A 27,016-nucleotide genomic window follows, 5' to 3' on the forward strand; every position below is an offset into this window, starting at 1 on the left:
AATAGTTATTCTTATTTCTCGCTTGTGTCGAAATGAGAATCTGGTGGATAAGCTGCCGCTGAGCACCCATGGGTGGGGATACGAGGGTGTAAAGTCTTCACACTTTTTTCTTTTATACTTGAGCTCAAAGACCTTTTCATCATGTCTTAAAAAAAACAAATATTCCATTACAGATCATTGGAAAAGTTTGTGCAGCATAAAATAAAAAAAGCCATCAAATGCTGCACATGTCACCTGATCAAAGTCTCTTTTCATCCATAAAAATCATCTTCAAAATGTATAACTGTAAGTGTAAACAGCAGCTCTCTCTCTCTTTATATATATATATATATATATATATATATAGATAGATACATATAGATATGAGGTCTGTCAATAAAGTATAGGTCCTTTTTATTTTTTTCAAAAACTATATGGATTTCATTCATATGTTTTTACGTCAGACATGCTTGAACCCTCGTGCGCATGCGTGAGTTTTTCCACGCCTGTCGGTGACGTCATTTGCCTGTGAGCACTCCTTGTGGGAGGAGTCGTCCAGCCCCTCGTCGGAATTCCTTTGTCTGAGAAGTTGCTGAGAGACTGGTGCTTTGTTTGATCAAAATTTTTTCTAAACCTGTGAGGCACATCGAAGTGGACACGGTTCGAAAATTAAGCTGGTTTTCGGTGAAAATTTTAACGGCTGATGAGAGATTTTGAGGTGATACTGTCGCTTTAAGGACTTCCCATGGAGCAAGACGTCGCGCAGCGCTCTCAGGCGCCGTCGTCAGCCTGTTTCAAGCTGAAAACCTCCACATTCAGGCTCTATTGATCCAGGACGTCGTGAGAGAACAGAGAAGTTTCAGAAGAAGTCGGTTTCAGCATTTTATCCGGATATTCCACTGTTAAAGGAGATTTTTTTAATGAAAGACGTGCGGACCTGTCGCGGAGCGGCGGCACAGGAAAAACACCTCCGTGTTGATAACCATTTGTAAAATCCAGGCGGCTTTTGATAGCTTTCAGTGGAGTGAGTATATGAGAAATTGTTTAACAGCTGGACATGTTCAAACTTGTCCTTAAGGCTTCCAACAGAGGTGTTTTTCCTGTGGCGGAGCGTCGCAGCGGCTGCGAGCCGACGCTGCAATCCGCCCGCACGTCTTTCATTAAAAAAATCTCCTTTAACAGTGGAATATCCGGATAAAATGCTGAAACCGACTTCTTCTGAAACTTCTCTGTTCTCTCACGACGTCCTGGATCAATAGAGCCTGATATGTGAAGGTTTTCAGCTTGAAACAGGCTGACGACGGCGCCTGGGAGTGCTGCGCGACGTCTCGCACCGTGGGAAGTCCTTAAAGCGACAGTATCACCTCAAAATTTCTCATCAGCTGTTAAAATTTTCACCTAAAACCAGCTTAATTTTTTGAACCGTGTCCACTTCGATGTGTCTCACAGGTTTAGAAAAAAGTTTGATCAAACAAAGCGCCAGTCTCTCAGCAACTTCTCAGACAAAGGAATTCCGACGAGGGGCTGGATGACTCCTCCCACAAGGAGTGCTCAAAGGCGAATGACGTCACCGACAGGCGTGGAAAACTCACGCATGCGCACGAGGGTTCAAGCATGTCTGACGTAAAAACATATGAATGAAATCCATATAGTTTTTGAAAAAAATAAAAAGGACCTATACTTTATTGACAGACCTCGTATATATATATATATATATATATTATCTGGAGATCATTTGCAGAGTATGATTTTATTTATGACAACAGGCAGATTTAGCTACATATTAAAACATTTCATTGCCCTCCTGAGAATGCTAGAAGGTTGCAGAGTTATGTAAATATTTGCTCACACAAACCCTAAATGTCCTCCCTTGTTTGCACTCGGGGTCGCCACAGCAAATCCAAGGTGGATCTGCATGTTGAATTGGCACAGGTTTTATGCCGGATGCCCTTCCTGATGCAACTCCATATGACATGGAGAAATGTGGCAGGGGTGGGATTTGAACCCAGAACCTTCTGAACTGAAACCAAGCACATTAACCACTTGGCCACCACCCCTGCTGTATATATATATATATATATATATATCTACTGGTGGTTGGCTCTCACTGCGGTATTGTATCACTTCCTGTTCCGGAGCACAGCAGTGTTTTTCTGTATCTGTTAGCTGTTTAATCTGCGCAGTTAGATTGATCTAGTTATCTAGATTACGATTTGTTTCCCAGTGTAATCTTTACGTGCCTTAACTAAAGCACTCCTTCTGCTGAATCACCTCTAAATTATTTACACATTATTCACTTTGCGTGTTTTTAGGAATCCGCTAGCTTAGCGTAGCTACTAGCTCTTAGCCGATTTAGCATGGCGGCTTCTCCTGTCTCTCCCGCACTTTTCTGCTCTGGGTGTGAAATGTTTAGTTATTCCTCGGCCTCCTTTAGCAGTAACGGTACTTGTAATAAGTGTAGCTTATTCGTAGCTTTGGAGGCCAAGCTGGGCGAATTGGAGACTCGGCTCCGCACCGTGGAAAATTCTACAGCTAGCCAGGCCCCTGTAGTCGGTGCGGACCAAGGTAGCTTAGCCGCTGTTAGTTACCCCCTGGCAGATCCCGAGCAGCCGGGAAAGCAGGCTGACTGGGTGACTGTGAGGAGGAAGCGTAGCCCTAAACAGAAGCCCCGTGTACACCGCCAACCCGTTCACATCTCTAACCGTTTTTCCCCACTCGACGACACACCCGCCGAGGATCAAACTCTGGTTATTGGCGACTCTGTTTTGCGAAATGTGAAGTTAGCGACACCAGCAACCATAGTCAATTGTCTTCCGGGGGCCAGAGCAGGCGACATTGAAGGAAATTTGAAACTGCTGGCTAAGGCTAAGCGTAAATTTGGTAAGATTGTAATTCACGTCGGCAGTAATGACACCCGGTTACGCCAATCGGAGGTCACTAAAATTAACATTAAATCGGTGTGTAACTTTGCAAAAACAATGTCGGACTCTGTAGTTTTCTCTGGGCCCTCCCCAATCAGACCGGGAGTGACATGTTTAGCCGCATGTTCTCCTTGAATTGCTGGCTGTCTGAGTGGTGTCCAAAAATGAGGTGGGCTTCATAGATAATTGGCAAAGCTTCTGGGGAAAACCTGGTCTTGTTAGGAGAGACGGCATCCATCCCACTTTGGATGGAGCAGCTCTCATTTCTAGAAATCTGGCCAATTTTCTTAAATCCTCCAAACCGTGACTATCCAGGGTTGGGACCAGGAAGCAGAGTTGTAGTCTTACACACCTCTCTGCAGCTTCTCTCCCCCTGCCATCCCCTCATTACCCCATCCCCGTAGAGACGGTGCCTGCTCCCAGACTACCAATAACCAGCAAAAATCTATTTAAGCATAAAAATTCAAAAAGAAAAAATAATATAGCACCTTCAACTGCACCACAGACTAAAACAGTTAAATGTGGTCTATTAAACATTAGGTCTCTCTCTTCTAAGTCCCTGTTGGTAAATGATATAATAATTGATCAACATATTCATTTATTCTGCCTTACAGAAACCTGGTTACAGCAGGATGAATATGTTAGTTTAAATGAGTCAACACCCCCGAGTCACGCTAACTGTCAGAATGCTCGTAGCACGGGCCGGGGCGGAGGATTAGCAGCAATCTTCCATTCCAGCTTATTAATTAATCAAAAACCCAGACAGAGCTTTAATTCATTTGAAAGCTTGACTCTTAGTCTTGTCCATCCAAATTGGAAGTCCCAAAAACCAGTTTTATTTGTTATTATCTATCGTCCACCTGGTCGTAACTGTGAGTTTCTCTGTGAATTTTCAGACCTTTTGTCTGACTTAGTGCTTAGCTCAGATAAGATAATTATAGTGGGCGATTTTAACATCCACACAGATGCTGAGAATGACAGCCTCAACACTGCATTTAATCTATTATTAGACTCTGTTGGCTTTGCTCAAAAAGTAATGAGTCCACCCACCACTTTAATCATATCTTAGATCTTGTTCTGACTTATGGTATGGAAATAGAAGACTTAACAGTATTCCCTGAAAACTCCCTTCTGTCTGATCATTTCTTAATAACATTTACATTTACTCTGATGGACTACCCAGCAGTGGGGAATAAGTTTCATTACACTAGAAGTCTTTCAGAAAGCGCTGTAACTAGGTTTAAGGATATGATTCCTTCTTTATGTTCTCTAATGCCATATACCAACACAGTGCAGAGTAGCTACCTAAACTCTGTAAGTGAGATAGAGTATCTCGTCAATAGTTTTACATCCTCATTGAAGACAACTTTGGATGCTGTAGCTCCTCTAAAAAAGAGAGCTTTAAATCAGAAGTGCCTGACTCCGTGGTATAACTCACAAACTCGTAGCTTAAAGCAGATAACCCATAAGTTGGAGAGGAAATGGCGTCTCACTAATTTAGAAGATCTTCACTTAGCCTGGAAAAAGAGTCTGTTGCTCTATAAAAAAGCCCTCCGTAAAGCTAGGACATCTTTCTACTCATCACTAACTGAAGAAAATAAGAACAACCCCAGGTTTCTTTTCAGCACTGTAGCCAGGCTGACAAAGAGTCAAAGCTCTATTGAGCTGAGTATTCCATTAACTTTAACTAGTAATGACTTCATGACTTTCTTTGCTAACAAAATTTTAACTATTAGAGAAAAAATTACTCATAACCATCCCAAAGACGTATCGTTATCTTTGGCTGCTTTCAGTGATGCCGGTATTTGGTTAGACTCTTTCTCTCCGATTGTTCTGTCTGAGTTATTTTCATTAGTTACTTCATCCAAACCATCGACATGTTTATTAGACCCCATTCCTACCAGGCTGCTCAAGGAAGCCCTACCATTATTTAATGCTTCGATCTTAAATATGATCAATCTATCTTTGTTAGTTGGCTATGTACCACAGGCTTTTAAGGTGGCAGTAATTAAACCATTACTTAAAAAGCCATCACTTGACCCAGCTATCTTAGCTAATTATAGGCCAATCTCCAACCTTCCTTTTCTCTCAAAAATTCTTGAAAGGGTAGTTGTAAAACAGCTAACTGATCATCTGCAGAGGAATGGTCTATTTGAAGAGTTTCAGTCAGGTTTTAGAATTCATCATAGTACAGAAACAGCATTAGTGAAGGTTACAAATGATCTTCTTATGGCCTCGGACAGTGGACTCATCTCTGTGCTTGTTCTGTTAGACCTCAGTGCTGCTTTTGATACTGTTGACCATAAAATTTTATTACAGAGATTAGAGCATGCCATAGGTATTAAAGGCACTGCGCTGCGGTGGTTTGAATCATATTTGTCTAATAGATTACAATTTGTTCATGTAAATGGGGAATCTTCTTCACAGACTAAAGTTAATTATGGAGTTCCACAAGGTTCTGTGCTAGGACCAATTTTATTCACTTTATACATGCTTCCCTTAGGCAGTATTATTAGACGGTATTGCTTAAATTTTCATTGTTACGCAGATGATACCCAGCTTTATCTATCCATGAAGCCAGAGGACACACACCAATTAGCTAAACTGCAGGATTGTCTTACAGACATAAAGACATGGATGACCTCTAATTTCCTGCTTTTAAACTCAGATAAAACTGAAGTTATTGTACTTGGCCCCACAAATCTTAGAAACATGGTGTCTAACCAGATCCTTACTCTGGATGGCATTACCCTGACCTCTAGTAATACTGTGAGAAATCTTGGAGTCATTTTTGATCAGGATATGTCATTCAAAGCGCATATTAAACAAATATGTAGGACTGCTTTTTTGCATTTACGCAATATCCGCGCAGTAGTCAGCGTTAATTTTTACAATTATTATAGACGTTGTAAGGCTGTAAAACCCCTCACTACACACTTTATACACTTTTCTCAAACAGGCATTAACATTTTCGCACTTTCCTCGTGTGTAAACACTCTCAAAGTTCAAACCTTAGTAGAAAAATAAGACCAAACTGTTTTCAGGCCCAAACATTTGTTTGAGAAATAAAAATAGAACATTTTCCTATAAATAATTATGATGGCTTTTAGAACTAACGAATTTAATTTTAACGATCAACCTACGAGGTTGGACACATAAGAAATTATTAATAGTGACTGACCAGTATTTCACAGATCCTCTGATCGCGCCTCTTCGTCCTGGCGCCATGCCGCTGTCGCGCCTTTTTTCCACTGAGTGACACCTCAGTGCAGGTGTCTTTTTCCTAGTGAAGAACACAGTTATGGGTAGTTGTTGGCGCTCTTTTTTCTTCTGGCCGAGAAGATTCTTATAAACAGACACAAAGAGAACACAATGCGCATACTCTCCCTTTGCGGTGCTGCGACCGGCCTGCTTGATCAGGACGCAGAACACAATGCGCTGTTAAAAAAAAAAAAAAGCATGCAAAATTGGACTAAAAAAATCCATGAAACTGCGAGGCCACGAAATGTGAACCACGTTATAGTGAGGGACCACTATATATATATATATATATATATATATATATATATATATATATATATATATATATATATATATATATATATATATATATATATATATATATATATATATACACCGTATTTTCCAGAGTATAAGTCATGATTCTTTAGCAGTTTTGGAAGCCCTGTGGCTTACATACCCAAACCTCATGTTTGTTATTCATAAAAAATAATTACAGTAACTATTTACATATGATTTTCACAAGAATCAAAGGACAAAATAAACTACAATAATGAAAGAAGAAATGTCAATAGTAAGAAGTGCTTTGAAACAATGCACAAAAATCCCTATTAATGAGCTGACAGAAAAAAGGTGTGGCTTATTCTCTGGTGCGACTTATATATGGTATTTTCCTCTTCAAGAGGCTTTTATTTATTTATTTTTTTTTTTTACAGGTGCAGTTATACTCCGGGAAAACACAGCATGCAAATTTTGTATTACATACATACATTTTGTGTTATGTACATAAATATTGTGTTGTAAACATAAATATTGGCAGTACTTAACTCCGCCTAAATCCCTGCCAACACATAAAGGAGAAAAGATGAGGAGCATAGTCTGGGAAAGATGATTAATGCCTGAACACACCACCGCCTCCTTGCAGTTATCAAGCAAGCAAAGCTAAGCGAAGGCTAATAGGCTAACTTTGGTTTGGCTGGTTGATTGACACATATTTCTGTGGAGTGGGTGGTGACTGGTATTAAAACATATGACCGGCATTTAGTGTTTATGGTTCTACCTTACCTATTAACCTTACAATTAACCTCACATCAAACCATAAAATAATCAGAAATGTCGGGTGGAGTCCACAGCAGCTAGGTGTAACTGTTAGTCGGGTCTTTAACCTACCACACTAGTTGCCACTCAGTTTTATTGTGTGTGTGTTTTTTAGTAAGAGACTGTTAAAATGTTTATTTCTGCTCTAAAACTGGACTTTTTAACATGGGTTTCTATGGGGAGTGACTCCCTTTTTAAGTCAGCCTTTTATTTTTCAGCCCCAGCGGTTGGTGTGTTGTGACACAATTCCCCCTGCAGAGAGAGAGTGTGCGGCGAGCAGCATTTAAAGCCACAGGCACCAAACAAGGTCACTTTTTCAATACCAGAAGGTGGGATTTTGTTCTCCTACATCACCTCAGGCAGTGTGGGATATTTTTGGCTCCAGGCTTGAATATAAGTTGCTGAAACGCTGTATCATTCCCTTATCCTCAGTCGCTGATTCTCAGTCTTGTGCATGTTCTCTTGTCTTGTGCATGTTGTCACTCGTGCACGCTCTCTTTAGTAGCTGGGGGTATTGGCCGGTGTCGAGCCAAATTGGTCAAAATTGCTCAACTGTGCATGCACAATGTGAATAACACAGATGTCCAAAGGTCAGCTCTCAGCTGTGTTCCTGCAGAATTACTCACAACTTCCAGCTTCTTTTCACATAAATTATTTTATGCTCATTTTTGAACATTTTGAATGAACCTCAGTTGACAGTCCACATATTCCAAAGCTGCACATACACACATCCCCCCCCCCCCCCCCCCAACACACACATACACACACACACTCGTCCTGTTGTGCTTCCAATCACATTCATTTTACAGCTTGTGGGGATAACCTGTACATTTGTCATGGGTCACGTTTTGGTGTTTCGCTTTAATCTCAGCATTGTTCTGTTTCTGTTGTTGTTCTTCGTGTGTTATTATTCTTCACCATTTTATCTGATTAATTGTCTCTTGGGGTAAATGTTCTCTGGAGCTTTTACTTTGGTGTTTCTTAACTTCATGTCCTGTCTCCTGTGCACTCTACCTGATTGCCACCCTTCACTTAAACTACATGGTTACCTCCACTCATGAGATCTGCAGCCCAACATATCAGTGTCTGCGTTATTTTAGCCAATATCAAAACTAATAACTGAATAAAAATGTAGAAAAGCACTTTGGCTGTGTCCAGCAGAGGGCGATCCAACAGCAACGTTTTTAACGCTGACAAGCATGTCTGGGGCCCCATCAGCCCTTGGTTGCATTAGCTACAAGAGACCGAGGCAAAGAGACCAACTGTCATTCATCTTCATTCAGAGTGACCATTTTACAGACAGACAGGCAGGCAGACAGACAAGTGGCTGCTAAGATGCCAGTTACGTGGGGCTAAAATAGAGGATAAGTTTATTTTATGCAAATGCTGAGCAATGTGAGACGGCGACTGCCGGTCTGATTGCAAGCAGCTTGACAGCAGCATAACATATGTTGACTGGTTGTTGTTTATATTTATAGTTATGTACAATAAAGTTCATGTTTAAACTGTTAAACATCAAATCTAAATTACTTTTCTTTGGCACAAAGGTTTGATGTTTTGCAGGTGTTTTACCTTCACTCTGACTGGCAGTTGCCGTGTCACATCACTCAGGATTTGCATAAAATTTAAGTATTTTCTATTTTGGCCCCAACCGGTTGGCATCTTTGCGGCCACTTGTCTGTCTGTCTGTAAAATTGGCCAGTCCGATTGAAGATGAATGACAACTGCTCGCTTTTACTCTGTCTCTTGTAACTAATGTGACCAAGGGGTGACAGGATCCCAGCAATGCAAAACATCGAAACTCAATTACATTTCTTTGTCAAAAGGGTTTGATAACAAAATGGATTTTTAGTTTTTTTAACTGGAAGACCACAAAGAGTCAAGCTCAATGGCTGTGTCTCTGATGAACTTATTGTTAATACTGGCTCGCCACAAGGTTTGTACACTTATGACTGTGTTGCGTCCTTTCATAATAATTTGATAATTAAGTATGCAGATGACACAACTATTATTGGTTTGATCTCTTCTCACGATGACTCTTTGTATAGATCTGATGTGCAAAACGTGGTTTCCTGGAGCGAGGAAAACAATTTGAAGTAAAATACTGCAAAAACTTTTGAGCTGGTTGTTGACTTCAGTAAAAATAGATCTTATGCTCCCATCGTATTACATTTTTATCTGATGACTTGAGCTGGAATTATAACAGAATTGTTAAAAAGTCTCGACAATGGCTTTTTTTTTTTTGCGCAAGCCGAAAGAATTCACTCTAAACAAGAATATTCTCTTAAATTTTTATCACAGCTGCATTGAAAGTCTTCTTACAAACGCTATAACTGCATGGTTTGGAAATGCCACTGCTAAAGAAAGGAAGGCTTTGAACAGAGTGGTTCGTTCAGCCAGTAGAACTATTGGTGTGGAACTGTCTGTCCTGGAGGACATTTACAAAAAAAGGCTTAAGTCCCGGTCTTTGGCTATTACTAAGAAGGTCCCTGCATCCTGCCAGGGACCTGTTTGAGCTTCTTCCTTCAGGTAGGTGCTATCGGTCTATTAAATGTGGGACATCACGTTATAGAAAAAGTTTCTTCCCACAAGCCGTTGCAATGATCAACACTCTTTGATTAGTTTTAAATGTATCTTAAATTATTTTGTGGCTTTGTCGTTTTTATGGCATTTTTTATGTTCTTTTATGTCTTTTTATTGTTTGTGTATGTTTTGCTAGAGCACGTTTGAGCTCCTTGCACCATTTTTCCAATGTGGTTTTAATACTGCAAATGGCAAATAAATAAACTTGAACTTGAACTTGAAAATGTTGAGAATTATATCAGCTGATATATTTGTATGAGAATTTTTTTTTCTTTACTCTCTAATATCGGTATAAAAAAAATCTATATCGATCAGGCTCTTGTTCGAATGCATCCGACATGGGCGGGGATCCTGTTTTATGCTGCAACACCTCATGAATTGATATGAGAAACCAGCTTTAGACGCCAAAACAACACTCACTGTTTGCGTTTGTGTATATCGATCGATGGCAGTCTGATCTAAACCTGCCCGTTTATCCAGCTTGCCAGCCGCCAAAAGCTTTCCCCCGTGTTTTTGCCCTCCCCCTCCCCTTCGCTCGCTCATTTGCCTTTACTGTACCCCGCTGCACTATATCCATCTCGCTGGCTCCTCTTTTCTTCCTAGCTGCCGGCTCCTCCCATCCCTGCTCTTGTTGAAGGCCCCCTGTTGCTCCCTGCTATCAGCCGGCTCTGAACCGGCGAGCCTGGTGTAGGAAGGGGGGGGGATGATGTATAAGAGCAGGAGGAAAGAGGAGAGAGAGAGAGAGAGAGAGAGAGAGAGAGAGAGAGAGAGAGAGAGAGGAGTTTGGCTGGAGCCAAGAGGAGAGCAGCTGGGCACGGCTAACAGGGAATGATAATGACCTCAGAAATCTGCTGTTCGCTCCACAACAATAGGGTGCTCAGTCGCCTGGAAAATTGTGTTCATCAGCTAGCTCTGCTCACTTACTAATTGACATTGCCAAATATTTTAAGAACAATTGGAATGTGGCAGGGGGAGAGAGTGGGAAAAAAGAGAGATCTTAATCCCTGGACTTAATTCCTCCCTCTCTTTGCGCTCGTTTTGCCGTCCATTTCCCGTCGCCCTCCCTCGTCTTTGCGATGGGGAGATAGCTATGGCTAAGAAAGAGGAGCATTTTTCATGTCGCTTTCTGCTCTTGTGTCAGCGGCCTGATGTTGACACAAAGGGCTTTTTATGTGACCTGTCAATGGGGTTAAGAGGAGGAGATTGAGAGGGGAGGAGAGAGGGAGGAAAAAATTAAAGTATGACAGAGCGCAAGAGAGAAGAGAAAGTGTGGAGGACGAGAAGAAAAGCAACAGATTCCTCAGACATGGGATCACATGTCTGGCCCTCCATTTTTAATGAGGCAAAGGTCATTGCATTTGCTTGCTCTTTCACACACAGGAGGAACCCCAATCATGCCCAAGTCAACTTGTTCAAACAAAGCCCCCGCCGCCGACGCGCCGCGCCCCACCGCCCATTCAGTGCCATCCATTTGCATTCCCTGACCAAGAGCCCTGCCTCATTTCACAGGAATCCTGCATTGATGGAGTCAGACAGCTGTCACCACACAGAAAAGGAACTTGGAGTTCCCGTCATTCAGCTTCCCACCCCACCCCATCCTTCTGTTAAGCACACACATAGATGATCAAAATGGGAGAAAGTTTTGTAGATTTCTGCATGATGGCTGAGATCATCACTCAATCTGTGCTTTAATAATCAACATTTTCAGGGGTAGAAAAGAAGTCATGACTGGGATCAGATTATCTCCAAAACGTTTCAGACATTTTTAAGAAAGGTTCTGTTAAAGCAGAAGATGTGGTTAGATGATTGGGTTGATGCCAATACAGGATTATTACAAGTCAGCAGTACACGTTCACTGTTTTCAAGTGGATAAGCCGTGTGTTTGACACTAGAGGATTCACAGTTCAAATCCTTGTCAGGCTGTAAAATCACTTAGGACCCTTAGGCAAGGTCACTTGTTTTTTTTTTTGCCCTTGTTGCTCCTAGTGTGTCATGAGCACCTTGCATGGCAGCACCATTCTAAAGGCATCATTCTAAAGCACTTTGAACTTCTGATTCAGATGGAAAAGTGCTATATAAATGCAGTCTACTTACAAGAAGTTTTCCTCCTGAAATGCAAAACAGACAACACTGAAAAAATAGAATATTTGAACCAACTTAAAAAAAGTATTACAATGTGTAAAAACCTGAATGAATTAAGTTGTTTGAACTTAAGTTTGTAAGATAGAGTTGATTTAACTAACAAACATAAGTTCAAACAACTTAATTCATTCAGGTTTTTTTACAAATTGTAACACTTTTTTAAGTTGGTTCAAACATGCTCTTTTTTCTGTGAATGATGATGAAACTGTCCAACATTTCAAACACTGATGAATAAAAATAAATACACAAAAGTCCATTATTTATGTTAAAAAATACAAAAATCAGTTTCTGGAAAACAATAATTTAGAACTCATAACATTATTTGAAAGTCAGGTTAAAAAAATAACAGGCTAAAAGAATTTCTGAAAACATTTTAACATATGCTTTGGCAAAATGTTCATGAAAGTGAGAACAGAACAGCAGCTTTTAAAGTAATCATAAAAAAATCAATCAATTCATTTTTATTTTATTTTTATTTTGGTAAACAATTTAATCAATGTATTTCTGGTGACATTCGGTCTGTGACACCTACGACGTCGTTTTAGGGCCACAATGAATTTCTTTTTTTTTTTTTTTTAGACTTTTGAGTATAAAGTCATAATATTGCGAGAATAAAGTCATAATATTATGAGAATAAAGTCATAATTTTACGAGAAAAGTCATAATTTTACGAGAATAAAGTCATAATTTTACGAGAATAAAGTCGTAATTTTATGAGAATAAAGTCGTAATATTATGAGAATAAATTCTGAATTTTACGAGAATAAATTCTGAATTTTACGAGAATAAAGTCATAATATAATATTTTGACCACAGTCAAGAACATTTTCTGCAACTTCTTTTAAACTTCATCCTTTTTTCAGTCCACTGTGCTTTTGCGAATGTGAAACTCCCAAATTGGCAAATGTTGTTTAATACAAATAACTGTGTAAATGATGTATTTGCCTCCTGGATTCCGTCTGTAAGGAAATCAGTGTGAGCTTCACAAGCAGAGTGAATTACCACAAATAACGCCTCCAAAATACCAAATAATACCACGTGCCCCATCTGTATCTGTAAGAGGTGTCCAACCACAACACTTGGATTGGCAACTCTGAGGAACTTTTTGTTTTTCATCGGGGGCTGATGTCCCATTATTAGCTAAACTCAAAATGAAACATGTAAGTGATTAGTGTAACAAATTACAAATATTCATGGCTTTAAAGCTGTTTTATGCTGTTTTTCCTACGGAAGAAACATGAATATATATATATATATATATATATATATATATATATATATATATATATATATATATATTTTTTTTTTTTTTTTTTTTTTTTTAAACTTCTCACCACATCAAGCAGTCTCAACCCAGAATCAGAATTACTGAACAAGATAAAGCTAACAGGCTAACCTTGGGCGTTTTTATCAAGGCATATTTTTGCAGACTTGCCGGTGGTTTTTATGAGAGGTGACTTGGGTGCAAAGGATACAAAAATTATGAAGACCTTTTTGCCTGAGTAACTACGGAGTAGCAGTAGAGCAAACATTACCATACCTGCTAACAGTGCTAACATAACAAATTAAATAACACAGAACTTTCACGAGTTGGGAAAGCTTTTCTTAGATGAATCCATGAGAACATTAACCACATAACAAGTCATATTATCGTGGATATTGTAATAAAAAGCTCAGAAAGGACAGACACCATCAGTCATAACAGCTAGCAGCCACAGATGGCCTCTGCCTGCACGACTTTGGACTCATCTCATGGCACACACTACCTGTCACTCAAAGCAACAATGCCCCTAATTTTTCATAACTTTAAATATGTTAAACTGATGAATTATTTAAAAGAAACACCACGTGTACGGTTTTCATAGAGGGGGAAAGTGCACGGGGTGATTAAGAAGCTTTGAGACTGACCCAGGAAATTTAGGGTGTTTTTTCTCCATTTTTGCATTCTCAGAAACCAACATTTCTCAAGAATGTGTGAAATTTTGACTCACCAGGTGTAATGTTGAGAAATATTGGTTTCTCAGAATGCAAATGATGGATAACCATGCCCTACTTTTCTAGGTCAGTCTCAAATCTTCTCAGTCACCCCTTGTAGCTATAGAGACCAAAGCCATGTCTGGTTGTTGTTCTTTTTTCTTTTATTTTGGTAGCAGGCTGCTAACATGCTTCTTTCCCTGTCATCTAAAGTTTGGCATTTTATCATGGGCTTCTATGTGAAGTTATTCACTTATTCACTGGAGCAAGCCTCAAGCGGCCATTCAACGTTCTCCAAGATTTTCCACATCTGTGTTTGCTTCATTTCAGATAATCGGCGGTCTGGACTTAGGTCTGACCCATGCAGAGTTCCCTGAGCGGGTTTTGTGATATCCCTGTTGTGGTATTAATAAAAGTAAATATATTATATTGCAAGGGGCCCAGGGGTGGGGGCTGAGGGGTGGGGGCCCATCTGATGTAAAACGTGTGCCAAATCCACATGCAGATCCACCTCAGATCTGCTGTGGTGACCCAAAGTGATAACAAGGGAGAAGCTGACGGGACTCATTGTATTATATTGCAAGTTTATGTCAGTAAATTAAGATTATACTACATGTTAGAAAATACTATCCGTGTAAGTCCAGTGCATCCAGAAGGTATTCATAGCGCTTCACTTTTTCCACATTTTGTTATGTTACATCCTTATTCCAAAATGGATACATTTCATAATTTCCTCAAAACTCTACACGCAACACCCCATAATGACAGTGTGAAAACCTTTTTTTATGATTTTGCAAATGTATTAAAAAATAAAAACTAAGATATCACCTGTATGTAAGTATTCACAGCCTTTGCCATGAAGCTCAAAATTGAGCTCAGGTGCATCCTGTTTCCACTGATCATCCTTGAGATGTTTCTGCAGCTTAATTGGAGTCCAGCTGGGGTAAATTCAGTTGATTGGACATGATTTGGAAAGATACACACCATGTCAGAGCACAAACCAAGCATGAAGTCAAAGAATTTGTCTGTAGACCTCCGAGACAGGATTGTCTTGAGGCAAAAATCTGGTGAAGGGAACAGAAACATTTCTGCTGTTTTGAAGGTCCCAGTGAGCACAGTGACCTCCATCACTTGTAAATGGAAGAAGTTCAGATCGACAAGGACTCTTCCTAGAGCCCATCTAAATTGAGCAATCGAGGGAGAAGGGCCTTAGTCAGGGAGATGACCAAGAACCCGACTGTCACGCTGTCAGAGCGCCAACATTCCTCTGTGGAGAGAAGAGAACCTTCCAGAAGGACAACCATCTCTGCAGCAATCCACTAATCAGGCCTGTATGGTAGAGTGGCCAGACGGAAGCCACTCCTTAGTAAAAGGCAGACCTGGAGTTTGACAAAAGGCACCTGAAGGACTCTCAGACCATAAGAAACAAAATTCTCTGGTCTGATGAGACAAAGATTGAACTTTGGTGTGAATGCCAGGCGTCATGTTTGGAGGAAACCAGGCACCATCCCTGCAGCGAAGCATGGTGGTGGCAGCATCATGCTGTGGGGATGTTTTTCAGCAGCAGGAACTGGGATACTAGTCAGGATTGAGGGAAAGATGAATGCAGCAATATACAGAAACATCTTGGATGGAAACCTGCTCCAGAGCGCTCTTGACCTCAGACTGGGGCGACGGTTCATCTTTCAGCAGGACAACGACCCTAAGCACACAGCCAAGATATCAAAGGAGTGGCTTCAGGACAACTCTGTGAATGTCCTTGAGTGGCCCAACCAGAGCCCAGACCTGAATCGATCTCTGGAGATCTGAAAATGTCTGTGCACCGACGCTCTCCATCCAACCTGCTGGAGCTTGAGAGGTGCTGCAAAGAGGAATGGACAAAACTGCAATTCAGGAGCGGATGTGTCAGCGTGTGAAAGGTGCAGCACATTGGATTTGTGAGTCACCTTCACTCGCTGTGCTCTCGCTCACTTTTAGCAGTGACACAGGAGAAGATAGCTTGTTGATGTATTAAGAATATTAATATGCAAACAGTCTACCTGACGCAGTAAGGCAGCCTTCTGCTATGGAAAGATAAATATTATGTTTTAATTATAAAAACATAAAACAGAAATGGGAGAGACAGACGTGGGAGGGGGTGTGTCTGCATCTTGGAGTCTATGTGTGCCAGGGAGGTTTGTTCTGGGAGAAAGTTAAGCTATGTTTTGGCAAAGATTTGGACTTGAAAAGAGTGAATGGCATAATGTGATGCTGTTTACTGAAGAAGGTGATGCCCTGTCATCTCCCGCTCGTTCTCACTCCGCCACTCTCCCTTCTGCCTTGTCATTTTTTCTTCACCGCTCCTTCACTCTTTCAACAGTCCTCCCCTGTCCTGGCTTCATAACCAAGCAGGGAATCCTAACGTGATCATTAAGACATAAAACGGACTGATAAATGTTTCATAAGGACAAGGCCGGCCACTGATAGCCACCCAGGAATACTGAGGAGCAAACCCGCGCTCGCCGTCCTTCCCTCCATCAAACACGCTCGCCGGAATACAATTGGAATTTTAAAATATCTAAAAAGCCTCCACTAATTCCCACCATGGGTAATATTTACAAATTGAGTCTGAGAAAGAGAGAGAGAGAGAGAGAGAGAGAGAGAGCAAGGGAGGAACAGAGAAATCAAATGAACTGTGCAAGGAAGAAGAGAAAGACGAACAGAGAAATAAATTGGCCTTTTATATTGTGCAAGCGTGTACAAAAATACTAAGTCTGCATTTATCCGAGACATGTCAATCAGCACGGCACACTGACAATTATTGAATTTGAATGGAACTTTTATCATTTAGCAGACACCAGAGTCCTGACCTACTGTACAAAAATACAGCTCGCAGAATGAATGTGCCTGTAACACAATGACTGTCTATTTAAGTTTGGTGACACATAAAAAATACAGATATGACAGGCCAAGACGGCGTCAAATGAGCGGGGGGAGCACGACGTTCAGGTTTTGTAACCGCTGACTTCTCTGATTATAGAGGGAAAAGAATTGTGGAGGGTGTGGGGGGATGTCAATTACAAAGACAAAGTAATTTATGCAAAAGGGAAAGAGGGGAGAAATGAAAAAATATAATTCATAATTTTTTAATGCACATTTGCACCCATATATGGTGTGCATGCCATGCACGCCGTGCACGCTCACAGAAGGCTGGCCTCATTTTTGAAGTGTTGTAGTTTGTGTAAATGCAACAGCAGTGCACCAGGAAAGAGTCTTCGTGCAACTGCGCAGTGATGGATCCTGTACTGGTAAACATAAAAACAAAAAAACAAAAAATAAGAAAAAAACAACAGCATTGTGAAACTGATGGTCCAGGTCCCACGGCAGCCCTGTGAAACAATTTCAGAAGGCCCAACCACATGCTGCCTTTTTAATATTAAATATATTAAAACAATATTTTTGACACATTTTTACATCCTTCTATTTTGGAGAAATCCTGTGATTTATTTTATTTATTTATTTTTAACAAGGCAAATCTGAGGGTGTTAATTGAGATTTGGGGCCCTATCTTGACCATCTTATGTCACACAGTGTAAAATATTGCACTGCTCAACTTAAAACAAATTAAGGAAATAAAAAGCATGGATCATTTTTTAAATCATTCCAACTCTAAACTCAAAACTAAGGGCCCCTTCACACATAACATGAAAGATGCAGAAACCGGAAGAAAATCCACAAACTAGACATCAAATAGGGAACCATGAACCATCCACCTGCTGTCATGAGGGATGTATGATCACACAGGCGTGCACGACACATCGGCAATGGTTTTGTGCATGCTTGTGTGTGTGTGCACGAACACAGTGCAAGCAGCTGGAACGTGGTGCACCACATTGCGCCTGTGATGTGGAGAAAAATAAAATAAAAACCAGCTGTGTAATTAGTGAAAATCACTGGGTTGATATCAATAATAAATAAAAGGGGACACAATACAGAACCCTGCAGTTAAATAACCTTTGTTAAATAAAAAAAATAATGCTACTCACGGGATTCGAACCTGCAATTTACAAAAGCTCAGATTACCAGACAGAAACTTTACCACTGTGCTACAATCACTGTCTTATAAAAGGAGCATAAAATGGGTAAAATCTATAAAGAGATAAATGTATTTTTTTTAACAAAGAGAAAGAAGCTTTGTAATAACTGACACGACATTTGTTACAATGTATTTTTGTCTGTGTTGTAAATTAACACGTCCAGCTGTCAGTCAGTCTGTGATCAGCTGACATGCGCTAGTGTTGAATGAGCATGTGCAGTTTGTGTGCATGAATGTTGTGGCACCAGGTGTACGAGGCGCTTAAGGTGGCTCCAGTTTTTCACGAATGGCATGCAATTCCTTTCGTGCGCTAGTCAGCTTCAATCATCTTATGTGTGAAGGGGCCCTAAATGCTGTGAGTCTTTTATAAGACTGTTGTCCTGTCTTAATTATTTTTTGCCTCCATTCTATTCTGAAATATCCTGACAAACTGTTACCTACATTTTCTGAATTCTTATTTTATTTATTTGTTTATTTTTTGTAGTTATTTCACTTACCAGTAAGTGTAAATTATATGTTGCAAATAGTGGTTGCAACATGTGTTTCAGTGGCGTTTAAGATGACGTGTCATGTGCTGTCACCTAGCCAGAGTTTTAACAACTGTCTTTGTTTTTGTGGATATTCAGATTATTTATTTATTTTCATTTTATTATGCATTTGTTGTCTCTGATCAATCTGGTACTTTCCAACCTCACACAATAGATGGCGTGTATGTAGCTTGTGCATGCCATGTATTGGCCGATCACACAATGAACAACATTGATTGGTGACTGTTTGGAATGTGACCAAAACACTTGCCACAACCTGGCGAGTGCTGCTAACACTGTGTGACATGTTCATAGTAAGTTTAGTGGCAAGTGCTTCATGCGCGTCGAAACACCACAAACAAGAGGTTTGTGACTTCAGAGCAGCTTTTTGCTGGTCTGTGGTGCCTGTTCACTTTCTCCTGCATCATGATAGCAGACAGAAAAGCAACACACCCATGGGCTCAAAAATGAGTGTATGTGCTCTCACAGTTTTAAGAAGTTGGGTTCTGGACAATGTACTCTGCCTTTTTAAGCCAGTTACAAAATAGGGCCCTTTGCTTTACTGTCAACAAGCTGTGCAGAACTACCTATGTAACTGTACGCATCCATGAGAACCAACAGTGATCCGTCACCAGACACCAAAATGTCCTTTTCTAGACCTTAAAGGGGTCATATTACATTTCTCCTCAGCAAGCTTATACAGCTGTCTTCAAAGCCAAAAATAGATGTGATTCAGCAGAACACTGTTCCGATAAATTATTCATATTTCACTCATGATAATATAAACATACCAGTTGTTTAGGAGCAGATACATGACTGTTGATCAGATTCTTATTTTAGGATCTATATATATCACAGACTTGCAGGATCAGTATTTTGGATCTATGAAATGTGCAGTTGTCACTGGAGAATGTCAAGTTGCTGCATGGAAATAGATCAGCTGCAGAACAATGACACTGACACAAGCTGCACCGGACGCATGTGAGATTGTCGGCAATGCAGCAGCAGCACAAAGGCAATGTTGCTGTTGCATTTTATTTGCTCCATCCTGAAGCTGCAATGCTTTTAAACCTTTTTGGCATTTTGAATGACTGTTTTGGCTGTTTGGCAGCGGCGTCAAATTTCCATATCGACAGTACATTGCTTCAAATATCTCCAGAATGATTTCAGTCAGATCTCTGGGCTTAAGTGCAGACCAACCTTCTCTGTTCTCACCAAATACTTTCAATATGATCAGAGGGAACATACAGAAATGACACAGAATGAGTTTTCAAAGAGAGAAACAAGAGCCCTTAGTGAAAGTCTGTTGTACCTGCATTAATGGGAAATGTCCATCAGGTGGAGGTATTGCTCTATTTCAAGAACCTTGAGTCGCGGCTGCAGTGGGACACAACAAGAAACCTGTTCCTGATAGCAACAGATGAATTTACAAAATACATCTGAGTGATTCTTTAGCAAGTTTCAAAGTGTCATTATGTCAAATCAGACAATGCTGACTGAGAAGAAGTTGTGAACTGAAACTAACCAGCCATTCTGTTAAACTATTTTTAAGTAAAGATTTGTGTTTACAGTTTTTTGTTGTTTTTGTTTGTTTGTTTGTTTGTTTTTACAGTGGAAAGTACTGATTATTTATTGCCTAATCTCATTGATAAAGTTAACAGAGGTTTATCATCACGTGCATATTCATATTGATTTGGATGGCGCTCAACTCTACTTTATTGCAATTTTAATGACATTGTAATTACAGTGTAACAGTTTGTCCACATGTGTAATTACGCCCCCATTGTAACGCTGCAATTAGATGAATATCCGTGCTTTATAACCTAAGGCGCCAAGTCTGCAAATCCAATTTCAATTTGTATGGAACGAGCATTTTGCTTGTTTGTTTGAGCTGCGGTAAAGACCCAGGGATATGCAGGCTAATCCTTGCCATGTAAAAAAACGCTCTTCCTCTTTAAAAAAAATAGACATGGGGGATTCTCTGGAGAGAGAGAAAGAGAGAGAGAGAGAGAGAGAGAGAGAAAGACATTCACCAGTAGCACAGAGGGGGGAGTGAGGTTTAGGGTGAAGAGGATCGTTGTGAAATCACATTTAAGGAGGGTTTAGGCCTCACATTTTTTAAAACTCCTTCAGCAAACTGGTTTATCTGTAAAGTGGCAGCTGAACAGAGTGAAAATAGTAAGTAAGACCCTTTGGCTGCTCCCTTGTATTCACTCAGGGTCACCACAGTAAATCCGAGGTGGATCTGCATGTGGAACTGGCACAAGTTTCACACCGGATGCCCTTCCTGATGCAACTCCACGTTACATGGAGGAACGTGGCACAGATGGGGTTTAAACCGTGAACCTTCCCCACTGAAACCACATGCACTAACCGCTTGGCCAGCGGAACAGACTGAAAATGCATTGCAAAATTAAAATTTTCAAAGGTGGAGTATATGTTTAAAGGGTTATCATTTTAGAAATTTTGATATGCATCAGTCTGAATTTTATTCTTTGAATTTGATGTAATTTAAAAGTGTTTATGTACAATAGCTCAAGGGTTCACATACTTGCTGCTGTACACAGAAATTAATATTGTTGTTTACGCCTGTTCTCCAGGACTTCAGACATGAAGTTACACAATTTACTGAACCTTATTGTAGTGATCAGTGTTTGTTTTTTAATATAACTGCATGTAGGGGATGAAGCTGTTTTCATGGACTTTAAGGATTTAGAGGATTGTACAGTGATGCTCTCTGTAAGTGGAGAAAGGAAGCACCTGAACACAACTTCCTGTTTCCTGAATGTACTCTGTGACTGCTGCATTCATTATTTGTTTTATACTATAATGCCTAAAAAATTGATATTTTATCAATTTATAAAGAAGAGAAAAGGGACTTACATTTTGAAGTGTGTAACTGGTCCTTTGATGTCAAGGGGTTCCAAACACTCCAGCATGAATTTTAAATAGGAGTCCAATCCAATCTAACATTGTTCTCAGTCAATTTCCAAAAAACAGTCAGATAGTTCAAAAACAATCCTGACGATGTAGTCCACAGCTGATGCAGTGCACTGATTTTTTTTCATGTACTTCTGCTTTTATCAGTCCAGCGAAAAGCTGCAACAGAAATTTGTTGAGTTCCTCATCCGACAGCGGTTCTACTTTAGCTATGGATGGCAAATGGGATGAATAATTAATATCATGTGACATACAAACCACCAATCAAATGATAAGGATCTACTCAGGCATTTTATCTATCTATATATATATATTTGTTTTTTTTTACACTGTAAGCAGTGTTTGCAACTGTCAAGTTGTCAAATTCTGCTGTGTCTCAGAGCAGCTGTGCCACAAATGTTCATATTTATTTATTTATTTTAAACGACAATGGAATGAAGTTTAAGTGCAGTTTTACAGCTCTTATGTGTTTTTCAGGCTGTATTCTGTACAGGAAACATATACTTATGTGCTTATTATCAGGAAGATAAGCCTTCATTGGTGGAAAATAGAATCCAGGATGACAAGAAGGACCTCAGTTTGACTTCAGTTTGACCTCAGCCCAACACGAATCACTAAAGTCCTTTGGGCAAAGTCCTCCAATTTCAAAGTTGACCCCAGTGTGCAGCTGACTGCTTTGCTTTGCTTTGCGTGACAGCACCCTGGCATCACTGCACGAGTATGTGTATGTGAATAGTTAAATGTGAGGCATTATTGTAAAGTGCTTTGAGCATACGTCAGGATGGAGAAGCACAACGGTTTCTTTACCATTTACTAGCTAAAACCCACTGTATGTGTGTGTGTGTGTGTGTGTGGTTGCGTCTGTGTGAGCGGTTCCAACATACAACCATACACTATGATGATTATCGTATGATATTGGTAGACGTGTATGAATGAGAAGAGACAAAGCTACTTTGTTTTTCATGTGTGTTTCACAAAAACTATTTGAGTAAAAAAGTAAGTTCCTTCAGCTGCTCCTTTGTTTTTTACTCAGGGTCACCACAGCAGATCCGAGGTGGATAATAATAATAATAATAATTTATTAATTTATATAGCGCCAAATCACGACTAATCGCCTCAAGGCACTTCACAAACATCATTTAAAAGCAGATTAAAATGAAATAAGATTAAACCACAATAAAAAATAACCATAAAAAGGTAAAAGAAGTAAAATAAATAAAAGTAATAAAAAAAGACACACAATCATATATAAAATACTAATGATAAAACAGGGAGAACAAATGTTTCTTCAGCCTGGCTTTAAAAATCTGCATGTTGATTTCGCTCAACTTTTGTGTTTGATGCCCGTCCTGACACAACTCCACATACATGAAGAAATGGACAGGGGTGGGGTTTGAACCGGAAACCTTCTGCACTAACCACTTGGTCACCCCTTCGCAAAACTATTTCAGTAATAGTACTTAAAAAAAAAAACAAAAAAAAAACACAAGTTAAAAATTATGTTCTCTTAAAGTCATGTGTACCTGTTACACAAATTACTTAACCTGATTGCATTGATTGGTTCGTTTTCTTTGTCGACTCAGACTCTGCGAAGTCTGAAGAAGGGAGGAAACGTCATTCCATGATAAGTTAAAATAAAGTAAAACAGGACACAGTGACAGGCGTAAATGTAATTACACTTTTCCTTTTAAAGGAATAAAGAGTTTTATTGAATAGGAAACACGGTGAAGGTTTGCTGCAGCTGTAATAAAAAGAAGGTCTTTAAAGGACATCTCTGACAGAGGCCTTTGTATTTGTTGTCTTTTTTCCCTCCGTTTCTCTTTTGCTTTTAAACAAGTGCCGTCTCAAAGACAAAAGCAGCGCAGTTGACCTTCTCTCACAGTCGAGATGTTATTTTTGATTACTATAATTCAAGTTTAACTCCAAATTGCTGCAGCTAGGTGGCAGGGCACAGGCTCACTCATCAACACACACACACACACACACACACACACACACACACACACACACACACACACACACACACACACACACACACACACACACACACACACACACACACACAGATGCACAAGTGCAATTACAAGCCCTTTTTGCACAACAGTACAAAATGACATATTTAAGAAAAAGAAATCAAAGTACAATACCCACATCCTGTTCACTACAGAAACCAGAGACATGCTCCCATATAAAAAAGAATGCAACTCTCTAAAACAGATGCACATGCACGTGCACGTGCTTGCTAAGCATGTATGCAGAGGAAAAACAACACCTTTCTCCACATGAGATTCAAACACCTTTTTTTTTTTTCTCACACACATCAAAGCTTCTAATTTGAGAGTCCCTGAGCTCCAAATGTGACTCACATTGTGTAAGTTGTGAAAAAAAAGACAGGTTCTGATGTTTCAGATTTTTTTTTTTTTTTGAAAGGTAATTGGACCAGAAGCATAGGTCATGTTTTTAAAGAGGAATATGTTCAGTAAAAATGGAATCTAGTCAATCCACAAGAAGACATACTTGCCAAAGTTTTAGACACATGCAATCCATTAGAAAATTATTAGAAAGTACAAAAACCTGATAAATATTCATAAATAAATGAAATGTTTGATAATGAAAATTGGGTTCTATTTACATGTGATTTTTGGTACATACAGTTCTGTGCAAAGTTTTTGGCACATTTAATGCATAATAAAACCATTAGAAATTCTGAAAACCCAATGAATATTCATAAATAAATTAAATATGTGATGAATTTCAACTTTAATTACAATCACTGCAAAAACTGGGTTTTATTTACATGTGATTTTTCAGTATATAAGTGACACCATAGTTTACATCACAGGACCTTAACTCTCTGCAGTTGTTTGATGTATCTCTGCATCAAAACCAGATGACAGAATTAAGTGGACGTAACATCTAATCTACCACAGTCTCCATTTGAAGGTGTATTGAAAGTACGGATTTCAAACTATATACCAGTTTTTAAATTATGCTGACAGGCCTAGTATTACTTGAACCCAGGTGAATAATTTTTGCAATGCTTTTTACTTAAGTTTATGGTCATTTTTGGTGAAAAGGTAGCACCATATCACAGTGCAGGTAACAAGCAGCATTTTGTTAATAATCACTGGCCTTGAATTGTGGCATCCCTCTTTTAGGTTTCGTGTCTAAGCACAGTTTGAAAAAATACATGACCAGGCTTTTAATGACAGAAATAAGGCACCCACTTTCCTTGAATCGGCAAGTGTCAGTGTTCAGCTTAATTTCATAGCTCTGATACTGTGCACGCCCAGACTGCTCTGTCTGCGGGGTTTTTAATGGAAAAACATTGGATTTGGACAGGACATTTTGTCTGATGTGAGCGAAAATCTGTTATGCAAAATCTGGTATATATGGTGTTTATTACATGGGAAACCATACAAAAGCATTGGGACTTTTCCTTTTGCCCGGTGAGTGCGAATAGCCAGTTCATACGATGAGGGTTTTGGCAAGTTTTACTGTATTTTTTTGTTGTTACAATTTAAATTACAGTGATTTTTTGTGACTATTATTATTGTGCCATATCACTGAAAAGATTCACAATATATATGGTCAATTTTTGCCTTTTACGAAAAGAAAAATTCTCAGGCACATGTCAGAATTGTGACAAGATGCTATGACATGCTGAGAAACTCATGTTTCCAGCATGCTGTCCGAGAGTCAAAGGACACATGCTAGCATTACCTTCATATAGCTGAAGAAACGCAGCAGGCATTTAGTTGTGAAACTGCCAACAATTTAGCTGTGAAAGTGCCAAACATTTATTTAAAATAGAAACAGAGCGACACAGTGACGCAGCTAATAAATATAAGAAACCAGACATCCCATCGTGCAGGACTTTGGGTAAAATCTTAACATATTTCACATGGTATTTCAGGGGATATCTGGTGGACAGTCAAGAAAACACTCACTCACTCATCTTCATCCGCTAAGGGTCACTGGAGGCTGGAGCCTATACCAGCAGTCATAGAGTGTGAAGCGGGGGTATAGACAAACAACACATTCACACCCACACTCACATCTATGGACAATTTAAAGTTTCCAATCCATGTAACCTGCATGTCACTGGATGTGGGAGGAAGCCGTTCTCCCCATGTTTGCGTAGGTTCCCTCCTGGTTTACTTGTTTTTTGCCTAAATGAGTTTTAGAACCATTTTAATATAGCTTTATTAAAAGTATTTTTCTGAGTATTTTTCCGAAATTTCCTTGTCAGAATATGTAAGTTAGAAGAAGAACAAGGGCCTTTATTTTCACTGGATATGTATCCAATGGAATTTGTCGTCTGCTTTTATTCATCATAATTACAGTTAGACATAATCCAAGCAGTAGGAGCAGTGAGCAGCCACAGTCCAGGACCACTGGGCAAACAAGAACCGAGATATTGGACAGGCTCAGACCCTAATGTGAATATTTTTTGAGTGCCCAGAGGAAACCCACAGGGACTAGGGGAGAACATGCAGACTCCATGGACAAATGAACTGGGCAAGGGTGGAACTGAACCCCAGACCGTCAGTTTCCAGGTAATGCAGCATGAACTTTGAACCTTGGACATGGACTTCCTCCTTCTGCCTCTCCATCTGCAAAATCTCACAGATTGAAGAAAATATATTTTCTGTGGAATGCCTAATACTTACTTAACCAACAAGAAAATTAGCTGTAATTTTGTGATACACCACATAAAATTAGGTACTTCATAATGACTACAAATGGAGTTATGTACTCTGTGTATCTTAAAACCCAACTGAATAAGAGCCACTGCAGTCTGCTTTTAGAAAACATCACTCCACAGAGACAGAGCTTATTAGAGTGGTGAATGTTTTTCTGCGTGCACTGGATTTGGACAGCACAATGGTTTTTAGTGCTTTTAGATCTTAGTGCTGCGTTTGATACTGTGGATCATCGTGTTTTACTTGATAGGCTGGAAAATTACTTTGGGATTACTGGAAGTGTCCTTGCTTGGTTAATGTCATACTTGTCCAGTCGTTCTCATTGTGTTGTGTATAATAACACTACCTCTGGCCTTGGTGAAATGAAATTTGGAGTTCCACGGAGTCTGTCTTAAGCCCCTTGCTTTTCTCACTTTATATAGCACCCCATGAGCATATTCTGCAGCATTACAGGATTACCTTTCATTGCTATGCTGATGATACTCAACTGTACATGCCGATAACTGCTGGTAATCTTACCCATATAAAATCCTTAGAAGATTGCCTTGTATCTGTGCGAAGTTGGTTGGACAAAGTGAGAAATCTTGGGGTACATTTTGATCCTATGTTATCCTTTGGCCCCCACTTTAGAGATATTACGAGGACTGCCTTCTTCCATCTGCGAAACATAGCAAGGATTCGTCCCATCCTGTCTATGGCTGATGCTGAGACTTTGATACATGCATTTATTTCTTCCAGATTGGATTATTGTAATGCTTTATTTTCTGGTCTGCCACAGTCTTAGCATTCGGGGTCTTCAAATAGTGCAGAATGCTGCTGCCAGACCTTTGA

The 27,016-nt window shown here is 39.7% G+C and overlaps 1 protein-coding gene and 1 long non-coding RNA gene across 2 annotated transcripts in view; both read right to left on the bottom strand.

Moving 5' to 3' along the window:
- The window catches only part of znf536 (zinc finger protein 536), a 740,368-nt gene that overhangs the window by 351,860 nt on the left and 361,492 nt on the right, over positions 1-27,016 (bottom strand). The gene's annotated exons all lie outside the window — the stretch shown is intronic.
- On the bottom strand, positions 1,366-24,238 carry LOC117522218. Its single transcript, XR_004564177.1, has 3 exons — positions 24,128-24,238; positions 17,585-17,590; positions 1,366-1,377 (listed from the first exon to the last, which is right to left on the bottom strand). It is a non-coding gene; the product is annotated as an uncharacterized LOC117522218 (long non-coding RNA).

The sequence above is a fragment of the Thalassophryne amazonica genome, chromosome 2 (assembly GCF_902500255.1).
Source record: "Thalassophryne amazonica chromosome 2, fThaAma1.1, whole genome shotgun sequence".
Taxonomy (NCBI): domain Eukaryota; kingdom Metazoa; phylum Chordata; class Actinopteri; order Batrachoidiformes; family Batrachoididae; genus Thalassophryne; species Thalassophryne amazonica.